Here is a 12,204-nt window from a genome sequence, read left to right as displayed (position 1 = left end):
GTACAATAGAACACTGTTCACACTGAGCACACAAACTGGACACTCCACTATAGGAGTAGCCATTAATAAGTCCAAAGACTACTGGCCAGCGGCACAATCACCAGTGTGGTCAGAAGCTGACCCAGTAGGAAAACAGAAATGTAAAGCACAGAATTTCACATAAACGGATACAAGAGAAAACACAGTGTGAACAGACACATAGCAGAAACCGACTAAACAAACATAGCTTAAAATACACTAAGAGCATGCCACCTAACATGGCTAAAACCAGAAAATACAAAGTGCATGCCAAAACAGAGATAGTAGATTAAAAGCTAAGCCTCCATTAGCAGCATAGTCAGCCTGTTAGCATCTAGACATAAGGAAGTCCATCAGTAAATGAAGTCAGGATGAAATGAAGTCAATCACCAGCCCAGAGGCTAGACTGGGCTGACTTTAAATAGACACATCCTAAAGTCTATTGGCTAACAGAGGCTGAGGCTGAAAAAGCCAGAGACATTAACTATCCCCTGACCAGGGAAAATAAAACTGTTCACACACAAGCAAACCAATAGCTGTGTGTGAACACAGGCCAATACAGACATGACAATAACATTACATTTTGATAGTTCGGGCATTTACGCATGTGCCGATACCAAATATGTTTATTAAAAAATGTTAACGCATTATGGGGTAAAATAGGGAAATTTTTTATTGGAGTAGGGGCTTTCTCAATTTTATTTTATTTTTTTACTTTATTTTAACATTTTTTTTTTCTACAAGTTTTATGTCCCCATAGGGGACTATATTTTGCAATCAGGTCTGCTAGTCTGCTGGTCTTACAATCAGGTCTGCTGGTCTGCTGGAAGGCAGACGAGAGAAGAAGATGTCAGAAGGATGGACAGAGGCAGGTGAGGAGACCTCTGTCCACCATCTTGGATGACCGTATCCCCGCGGCTGCAGGCGATCCGATCAACCACTCAAAGAGCTGCATTTCCACAGATGCTGTAATCAGTATTGATCACGGCATCTGAGGGGTTAATGGTGGACATCAATGCAATAGTAGCCAGGACCTGGCGTGCATGATGGGAGCACCGCTCGGGTGCTCGCTTCATGTACTGGACGTAAATCTACATCCTGGTGTGCGAAGTACCAACACATCAGGACGTACATTTACGTCCATTGTTTTTAAGGGGTTAAAGAAGAAAACAGCTTCTGAAAATCCCACCATTAGAGGTCTCCATACCCACTGGAACACTAACCAGTCCTGCAGCAGTATTAGGCTTCTCCGTGAGTCATGGACTAGAGATGAGTCATGGACAATGCTGCATGAGCAAACACACCAATCACCTCTTCCCACCACAAGGAGGGACATCCCTTCCCCTGAGAGGATTTCTAACACTGTGAGCTAATGAAAAGAGGGATTTTTATAATAAATATAGGTGGGAAACGTATAACTATATGTCAGGATAAGGTACTGGGCAACATTTTTTTGTTGTTTTTTTTTTTTTTGTGAGTGGGATCTGACAGGTTTTAACCCTTCCAGTACTTATCAGCTGCTGAATGCTACAGAGGAATTTGTGTAGTTCTTTCCAGTCTGACCACTGTGCTCTCTTCTGCCACCTCTGTCCATGTCAGGAACTGTTCCGAGCAGGATCAAATCCCCAAAGCGAACGTGTGGCCAGGGCATACATTTATCTAAAGGTAAGGCCGGGCTCACAGACAACCTTTGTTTGGTGTTGTAAACCTTTAAAAAAAAGGCCACAAAAACTAACCCATCATTTTCTACTCCCAAGATTGGATTTTATTTGTTCCAAAATAAGGCTCTGCACACATTGTTAAATGAATAGCAAAACAGAAATAAACTACATCCATATTTTTAATCTAATGCAGTACACAATGAAAGTCACTGGAAAAGTGTCTGTCAATGCCACTAAAGGGTGAAACAAATGGGGAAAAAATTGCCATTTGGGTATGACGTTTCAAATTTACCTATTCAAAACAAAAAGAGAAAAAAGTGGATATACTAAAGTGCAGTGCACACCTGTCAATAACTATATTCTGTATAAAATATAAATCTTTGTTATTAAAAAATATATATTAAAATTGCTTTAACCAGAGCAACCTCCTACAAAAACATGAGGGGTGGTAATATAAGAGGGCACATGTATATAAATGGTAGGCAGATAATACTGCTCAGTCCGTCTAGAACCCCAACCTCATGTGTAAACCATATATGTGTCAGAAAAAAACAATACCTGTACATAATCAAGTTACACAGTATAACATCAAAGCAAAGTAATGCTGCCCTATACTCTACACACAGGCTGAACTGGCTACCCAACAGATCATAAGTATAGCAATGCATGTAAAAGTAAAACATGCAAACCAGTGCAGGATACCAGATGGGGATTAGACGGATGCAGGTATGAACAGATCACAACATGTGCCCCTCCCCCCCAGAGACCCACGTGTTTTGTCGCTGTTAGGTAACCTCCTCAGGGGACCCTGTTTTTCTCTCCTTTTGTTTTGAATATGGCTATTAGGATATACTGCTTTGCACCCTGATATGTGCTCTGATATAGAGGTTGAGCTCCCATGTTTTTGTGTTTGGTTGGATTCATATTTTCCTATCGACTCCCGGCTTACAGGGAATTTGTGAATTCCTCAGACACATTGAAGACAAATTCATGACTAAATGTGCAATTTATACGTCAGTTTTACTTAATATTGTGAATATGAAGGGAGTCTTCCATGTTTGAGACCTGTCACTGAGACTGAATGAGGCCATGTTTTCGGCATTCAGTCTCAGTGTCTAGGTAGATGATCATTTGCAGCCACTGGTGCAGAGAATTTCAGAGTAGTTGAAAGCTTTCTATGATTTTTCCAGGTCAGCAAATTATTGGATCACATGTGACGTTGTCAGTCTTTATTCCTGTAGTTGAATTCCATCTCATGAAACACCATGTGTACTGGAATTTATTGTGGTGGATCAACTTTTTGACACATACATTTTTTTTTTCAAACTGTAATTGTTATTAAGGAATTTTTCATGGATACAAATCCATAGAGACCACAGTGGAGCCAGTCATTGAGGACATAAAATGCGGCAACTGTAATAGTGTAAGACACACACATTTCTACCCCTCTTCATGATGTGGTGGAAGGAGAATATCATATTTACCCTAAACAATACTTTCTATGGTTCTATATTGTGGTAAGGGTATTACATCAATAGCCACCTACTGGTTTGGGGTCATGATGTAATATCTATGCAACACTGTGTAGAGTACATTAATCATAATAAACTGAATGTAACCTTTACAGGGAGAGTTTGTAGTTTGTAGTACATTTTTTGGCTTTATATTAAGATTGTTATTCAGGCAAGGTTGAAATATATGTTTACTGTAAGCCACAAGTGGGTAATACAATCCTGGATGCTAAGTCACCCGATTCTCACAGTTAATGGATCCCTTTTGGGCAGTACACAAGAGTGAGGAGAGTGTGTCAGACCATGTGATTTGCTTCCTTTTTTTTGGACCCAGTGCACTACAATGAATCAGAGAGAAAGGAAGGTTAACAGACAATAGATGCTACATAGAGCATTGGTAATAAAACACAGATTTTTTACTTTTCCAACAACAATTATGCCCAATATTTTCTATCTATAGTCAAAATTTTAAAAAGGCACAATTTTTTTTTTTTTTTTTTTAGAGATTCTTAGCCAGATAAAGACCAAGGGCAATGCTCTGATGTCCCCAGCCAGCCATGGCAGGCTAGAGCAGCAGAGCACTGATAACACTGATCAATGCTGAGCCAAAGCTCAGCATTGAACAGTGTATGCAATCAAAAGATTGCATGGTATAGCCCCCTATGGGGACAAAAAAAAAAAAAGTGTTAAAAAAAAGTTAATAAAAGTTAATTAACCCCTCCCCTAATAAAAGTTTGAATCCCCCTTTTCCCATATCTTAAATAAAATAATGAAATAAAAAATAAACATAAACATATGGTGTACGGCCACGTGCGTAAATGTCTGAACTATTAAAATATGTTAAATTAAACCGCTCAGTCGATAGCGTACACCTAAAAAAAATACCCCCACCATAATAAAAATAATAAAAAGAAATCAAAAAGTCCCATCAAAACAAAAATAGTACCGACAAAAACTACATATTACGGTGCATTAAATTTGCCTTAATACAGCCCTGTATGCATAAATAAAAAAAATAAAAAAGTTATAGGGGTCAGACTAGGATCATTTTCAGCATACTAATTTTGGTGCATGTAGTTTAAATTAAGTAGTAAAATAAAATAAAACTTATATAAATTGGGTATCCTTGTAATCGTATGGACCTACAGAATAAAGATAAGGTGTCACTTTTACCAAAAAATGTACTGCGTAGAAACGGAAGCCCCCAAATTTTACAAAATGGAGGTTTTATTTTTTTAATTTCATCCCACAAAAATTTTTTTTTTTGTTTTGTTTCGCTGCAGATTTTGTTATAAAATAAGTGATGTCATTACAAAGTGCAAGCCCTTATATGGGTCTGTAGGTGCAAAGCATTTAAAGCATTATGATTTTTGGAATGGGAAGAGGAAAAAATGAAAGTGCAAAAAAGAAAATTGTCCGGGTCAAAATGGTAGATGTAGAGTGCAGATTTACAAGAAATAATCTTCTAGTAAATAATATGGCAGTGTATAAGAAAATAAAGCTGCCAGTAATATAGCAAAACCTTTCATCGAATTGACAGACTTCTCTGGCTTACCGCCGTCTCTGCCTCAATGCAAAGGACGAGCTCCATTGTACACCTATAGAGCTAGACTCTTTCAGCAAGATGGAAAAAGCAGCGAGCCGGAATGTAAAGTGCTTAACCGTGGATTTCTCCCAGCTCAATTAGAGATCGTGGGGGTCTGAACACTCAGACCCCATTCCAATACACTGTCACAGGCAGACCTGTTAGAGTCAGTGATTGGCTGCAATTGTCACATGCCTGTGTCAAGATACACAAAAAGTGCAAACCCAGTGGGAAGCATTTTAACACTATGTTTTCTATTATTATACTTACTTACTCGCCGCCCGATCGCTGGTCCTTTTACATGAGCCCTCCTAAGTACGCTCATTCGCCAACCGTCCGGTATAAAAGTGCCTTTCCTTTTTTCTAAGAAAAATAAATAAAAATGGTTGCTTATAATGTTTACAAGAAAACCTAATCATAATATGATGCAAAAAATATGGTGTATGCATACTAATACAAGCCTAAATCATAAAAAGCTTTATTAACTCCTAAGAATTGTAGGAAATAAATAAATAAACAAATAAATAAGACATGTTCCCCTCACCGATCCCCTGTCACATTCATTACAATACTCTGCTAGAGTCAGTGATTGGCTGCAATGGTCACATGATCGTTTCAAGATGGACCAGAAAGTGCAAATCCAGTGGGTCCCAGAAAGCATTGCAACTAGTTACGATTATTTTTATTATTTTTACTTGGTCATTTATAAACAAAACAAAAAAGTCATTGGTCAGATGTCCCTTTGAAATGCTCAGGTGTCTTTACATTACAATGTGTTTTTAATAGATTAACAATAATAAAAAAAAAAATTATTGGCAGAGGAATGAATATAACCCTCAAGCTCTCATATCAGATCTGATAGTATTAGATTGAGTTCTTGTGTCACGCTGAAATCACTGCTCAAAATCATTGTAAAGTCATGTTATTTTGCAGCAGTTTCAGAACGATGTGTCAATTCACCCATAAAACAGTAAATCCGTTGCACAGTCCTGCCACATTGATGTTTTATTTTATTTAAATAGAATATAATTGAGAACTATGGATGCATGGAAGGTTTGGAGATATGGGTGTTTTGTCCCTCTACGTAGGTATACTGCCTTGTTTGTACTCTCTATAAAATGGAATAGGGCAGGAAAACCTACCATGTCCACTACTGGACCCCTAGTAGTTCAGTGTTTCCCAACCAGTGTGCGTCCAGCCGTGGCAAAACTACAACTCCAAGCATGCCCGGACAGCCAGTTGTAGTTTTGCAACAGCTGAAGGCGCACTGGTTGGGAAACACTGAGGTAGTAGGTTCCAACTTTTGTTTGCCTTCAGAATGTCCACTGCAAACAATGTATTGGTTATAAATCTATCCAAAAGCAGAGGCCATGCAACCTTGGCACTCTGGGATAAAAATGTTAATTTATGTGTTGGCCCTACTTTTGGGGAGATGGGGTTTAAGGGCCCTTTTAAGGGTATGGTCACACAATGGAATGTCTGTGCGGAATTCCACTGCAGCAGAGCCTAATTCATTTCAATAGGATTCTGCTGCACTGTGCACACAGTGGAATTTCAAAGGCAGATGATTCTGACATCCATAAAAAGAATATTCATTGTCTATTCTTTCTGCGGATTGAGTTCGGAAATGCATTACCGTCTATGATACAGGGCATTTCTGTGCGGTCCTAGCGCACGCCGGATCCTTCAAATGTCCAAAAAGTGCGCCTTTATTTTCTGGGCGGACAATCTGCACATTTTACTTCTGTGTGAACATAGCCTTAGCCAACTGCAGGTATCTCACTGAATAAGCGCTCATTTGCTGAGCCTTTAACAAGGCTTATCTTGGCTGCTGAATGATTGCTGGATTATCAATGTCGGGCACACATCCCCTATTTTTACAGGGCAACGTGCAGCCGATATTTTTACTTTATAGGGCTGCACAAAAAAAGTGATCATCAGACATTTGCACATTCGTCCCCTGATCGCTGGCCCTTTCATGTGGGGCGATTATGGGGAATGAGCGCTCTTAAAGGGGTACTTCGCTGCTCGGCCTTTGGAACAAACTGTTCCAAACGCTGGAGCCAGCGCCGGGAGCTCATAGCCCCTCCCCCTCATGATGTCACACCCCGTTCCCTCATTGCAAGTCTATGGGAGGGGGCGTGACCGCCATCACGCCCCCCTCCCATAAACTTGCATTGAGGGGTAGGGCATGACATCATGAGGGGCGGGGCTATGATGTCACGAGCTCCAGGCACCAACGTCGGAAGGCTGAGCAGCAGTGTACCCCTTTAAGTATGCTCATTTGCCCGATAGCCATCCCATATAAAAGGGCCTTTCCTTTTTCTAAAAGGTTGCTTATAGTGTTCATAAGAAAACCTAATCATTATATTATTCACAAAATATGGTGGATGCATACTAATACAAGTCTAAATCATCAAAAGCTTTATTGGTGTCAAATATTCATATATTTAGCAATGCAGTTTATGTCCATTAAAAGGTGTTACTGTTCTATACAATCTGCAAGGTTGAGATAACAATGTTTTAATTTCATTTGCAACTATAAAAACTTCTGTTGGTTACTAATAGTTTTTAAGTAATACCAAAAAAAATCAAAAGTCATTCTAGTCAGCATTGGCATAGTCCACTAGCGTTTAATGGACTTTGTGGTATTCCGGCAGGCTATAAAATGAGTTAAATATGAAAATCTATAGGAATTCAATAGAGGGCATACTATACTACATATCTAGGTCATGAACATTGCTTTTCTGATTAATAATACAAATACACTTAGTATAAGGCTAAGTTTCCACTGGCAGTTTTTGGATATCTACCACTGGCAGTTTTTGAGCCAAAGCCAGTGTCACGATGCCGGCTGGCAGGTAGTGGATCCTCTGTGCCAGAGAGGGATTGGCGTGGACCGTGCTAGAGGATCGGTTCTAAGTCACTACTGGTTTTCACCAGAGCCCGCCGCAAAGCGGGATGGTCTTGCTGCGGCGGTAGTGACCAGGTCGTATCCCCTAGCAACGGCTCAACCTCTCTGGCTGCTGAAGATAGGCGCGGTACAAGGGAGTAGACAGAAGCAAGGTCGGACGTAGCAGAAGGTCGGGGCAGGCAGCAAGGATCGTAGTCAGGGGCAACGGCAGGAGGTCTGGAACACAGGCTAGGAACACACAAGGAAACGCTTTCACTGGCACTAAGGCAACAAGATCCGGCGAGGGAGTGAAGGGGAAGTGAGGTGATATAGGGAAGTGCACAGGTGTAAACACTAATTGGAACCACTGCGCCAATCAGCGGCGCAGTGGCCCTTTAAATCGCAAAGACCCGGCGCGCGCGCGCCCTAGGGAGCGGGGCCGCGCGCGCCGGGACAGAACTGACGGGGAGCGAGTCAGGTACGGGAGCCGGGGTGCGCATCGCGAGCGGGCGCTACCCGCATCGCGACTCGCATCCCGGCCAGAGGCGGTATCGCAGCGCCCCGGGTCCGTGGAACCGACCGGAGCGCTGCAGTGAGAGGAGTGTAGCGAGCGCTCCGGGGAGGAGCGGGGACCCGGAGCGCTCGGCGTAACAGTACCCCCCCCCTTGGGTCTCCCCCTCTTCTTGGAGCCTGAGAACCTGAGGACCAGACTTTTGTCCAGGATATTGTCCTCAGGTTCCCAGGACCTCTCTTCAGGACCACAACCCTCCCAATCCACTAAAAAGAAGGTTTTCCCTCTGACCTTTTTAGATGCTAAAATTTCTTTGACGGAGAAGATGTCCGAGGAGCCGGAGACAGGAGTGGGGGGAACAGATTTGGGAGAGAAACGGTTAATGATAAGTGGTTTAAGAAGAGAAACATGAAAGGCATTAGGAATACGAAGAGAAGGAGGAAGAAGAAGTTTGTAAGAGACAGGATTAATCTGGCGCAAAATCTTGAAAGGACCAAGATAGCGTGGTCCCAACTTATAGCTAGGGACACGGAAGCGGACATATTTGGCGGAGAGCCATACCTTGTCTCCAGGGGAAAAAATGGGAGGAGCTCTTCTTTTCTTATCCGCGAATCTCTTCATGCGTGAAGAAGCCTGTAAGAGAGAATTTTGGGTCTCTCTCCATATGATGGAAAGATCACGAGAAATTTCATCCACAGCGGGCAGACCAGAGGGCAAGGGGGTAGGGAGGGGGGGAAGAGGGTGACGGCCGTACACCACGAAAAACGGGGATTTGGAGGAAGATTCCGAGATTCTGAAATTATACGAGAATTCGGCCCAAGGTAGAAGATCTGCCCAGTCATCCTGGCGGGAGGAAACAAAATGTCGTAAATAGTCACCCAAGATCTGGTTAATTCTTTCTACTTGTCCATTGGATTGAGGATGGTATGCAGAAGAAAAATTTAATTTAATCTTGAGTTGTTTACAGAGAGCCCTCCAGAATTTAGACACAAATTGGACGCCTCTATCCGAGACGATCTGCGTAGGCAACCCGTGAAGACGAAAAATGTGTACAAAAAATTGTTTAGCCAACTGAGGCGCTGAAGGAAGACCAGGAAGAGGGATGAAATGTGCCATTTTGGAGAATCGATCAACGACCACCCAAATAACAGTGTTGCCATGGGATGGGGGTAAGTCAGTAATAAAATCCATACCAATCAGAGACCAAGGTTGTTCGGGAACAGGCAGAGGAAGAAGAAAACCAGCGGGCTTCTGGCGAGGAGTCTTATCCCGGGCACAGATAGTGCAGGCTCGCACAAAGTCCACCACATCAGTCTCTAGAGTCGGCCACCAATAGAAGCGAGAGATGAGTTGCACAGATTTCTTGATGCCCGCATGACCTGCGAGATGGGAGGAGTGACCCCATTTGAGGATTCCGAGGCGTTGGCGTGGAGAAACAAAGGTCTTTCCTGGAGGAGTTTGCCTGATGGAGGCTGGAGAAGTGGAAATCAGGCAGTCAGGAGGAATGATGTGTTGAGGGGAGAGTTCAATTTCAGAAGCATCTGAGGAACGAGAGAGAGCATCGGCCCTAATGTTCTTATCAGCAGGCCGAAAGTGAATTTCAAAATTAAATCGGGCAAAGAACAGAGACCACCTGGCCTGACGAGGATTCAGCCGTTGGGCAGACTCGAGGTATGAGAGGTTCTTGTGATCGGTGTAAATAATAACTGGAAATCTTGATCCCTCCAGCAGATGCCTCCATTCCTCAAGTGCTAATTTAATGGCTAGAAGCTCTCGATCCCCGATGGAGTAGTTCCTCTCCGCCGGAGAGAAGGTCCTAGAAAAAAACCCACAAGTAACAGCATGCCCGGAAGAGTTTTTTTGTAGAAGGACAGCTCCAGCTCCCACTGAGGAGGCATCAACCTCCAATAGGAAGGGTTTAGATGGGTCAGGTCTGGAGAGCACGGGAGCCGAAGAGAAGGCAGACTTGAGTCGTTTAAAGGCGTCTTCCGCTTGAGGAGGCCAAGACTTGGGATCGGCATTTTTTTTGGTTAAAGCCACAATAGGAGCCACAATGGTAGAAAAATGTGGAATAAATTGCCTGTAATAATTGGCGAACCCCAAAAAACGTTGGATGGCACGGAGTCCGGAGGGGCGTGGCCAATCTAAGACGGCAGAGAGTTTATCTGGATCCATTTGTAGTCCCTGGCCAGAGACCAAGTATCCTAGAAAAGGAAGAGATTGGCATTCAAACAGACATTTCTCAATTTTAGCATAGAGTTGATTGTCACGAAGTCTCTGAAGAACCATACGGACATGCTGGCGGTGTTCTTCTAGATTGGCCGAAAAAATTAGGATATCATCAAGATATACAACAACACAGGAGTATAACAGATCACGAAAAATTTCATTAACAAAGTCTTGGAAGACAGCAGGGGCGTTGCACAGGCCAAAGGGCATGACCAGATACTCAAAGTGTCCATCTCTGGTGTTAAATGCTGTTTTCCACTCATCCCCCTCTCTGATGCGGATGAGGTTATAGGCGCCTCTTAAGTCCAATTTAGTAAAGATGTGGGCACCTTGGAGGCGATCAAAGAGTTCAGAGATGAGGGGTAAGGGGTAGCGGTTCTTAACCGTGATTTTATTAAGTCCGCGGTAGTCAATGCAAGGACGTAGAGAGCCATCTTTTTTGGACACAAAGAAAAATCCGGCTCCGGCAGGAGAGGAGGATTTACGGATAAAGCCCTTTTTTAGATTCTCCTGGACGTATTCAGACATGGCAAGAGTCTCTGGGGCAGAGAGAGGATAAATTCTGCCCCGGGGTGGAGTAGTGCCCGGGAGGAGGTCGATAGGACAATCATAAGGCCTGTGAGGAGGTAGAGTCTCCGCTTGTTTTTTGCAGAAAACATCCGCGAAGTCCATATAGGCCTTAGGGAGACCGGTTACTGGAGGAAGCAGAGAGTTACGGCAAGGGTTACTGGGAACCGGTTTTAGACAGTCCTTGGAACAAGAGGGCCCCCAACTCTTGATCTCCCCAGTGGACCAATCCAGGGTTGGGGAATGAAGTTGAAGCCAGGGAAGTCCAAGGAGAATTTCCGAGGTGCAATTGGGGAGGACCAAAAGTTCAATCCTCTCGTGATGAGATCCGATGCTCATTAGAAGGGGCTCCGTGCGGAAACGTATGGAACAGTCCAATCTTTCATTGTTTATACAATTGATGTAAAGGGGTCTGGTGAGACTGGTCACTGGGATGTTGAACCTGTTGACGAGAGAGGCCAAAATAAAATTTCCTGCAGATCCAGAGTCCAAGAAGGCCACAGAAGAGAAGGAGAAGGCAGAGGCAGACATCCGCACAGGCACAGTAAGACGTGGAGAAGCAGAGTGGACATCAAGGATTGTCTCACCCTTGTGCGGAGTCAGGGTACGTCTTTCCAGGCGGGGAGGGCGGATAGGACAATCCCTCAGGAAGTGTTCGGTACTAGCACAGTACAGGCAGAGGTTCTCCATGCGGCGTCGTGTCCTCTCTTGAGATGTCAGGCGAGACCGGTCGACCTGCATAGCCTCCACGGCGGGAGGCACAGGAACAGATTGCAGGGAACCAGAGGAGAGAGGAGCCGAGGAGAAGAAACGCCTCGTGCGAACAGAGTCCATATCTTGGCGGAGCTCCTGACGCCTTTCGGAAAAACGCATGTCAATGCGAGTGGCTAGGTGAATAAGTTCATGAAGATTAGCAGGCATTTCTCGTGCGGCCAGAACATCTTTAATGTTGCTGGATAGGCCTTTTTTAAAGGTCGCGCAGAGGGCCTCATTGTTCCAGGATAATTCAGAAGCAAGAGTACGGAATTGTACGGCATACTCGCCAACGGAAGAATTACCCTGGACCAGGTTCAACAGGGCAGTCTCAGCAGAAGAGGCTCGGGCAGGTTCCTCAAAGACACTTCGAATTTCCGAGAAGAAGGAGTGTACAGAGGCAGTGACGGGGTCATTGCGGTCCCAGAGCGGTGTGGCCCAAGCCAGGGCTTTTCCAGACAGCAGGCTGACTACGA

Source organism: Hyla sarda, chromosome 1 (genome assembly GCF_029499605.1).
Source record: "Hyla sarda isolate aHylSar1 chromosome 1, aHylSar1.hap1, whole genome shotgun sequence".
In the NCBI taxonomy this organism is placed as follows: Eukaryota; Metazoa; Chordata; class Amphibia; order Anura; family Hylidae; genus Hyla; species Hyla sarda.
The sequence above is the reverse complement of the archived record's forward strand: the minus strand, read 5'-3'. Positions refer to the sequence as shown.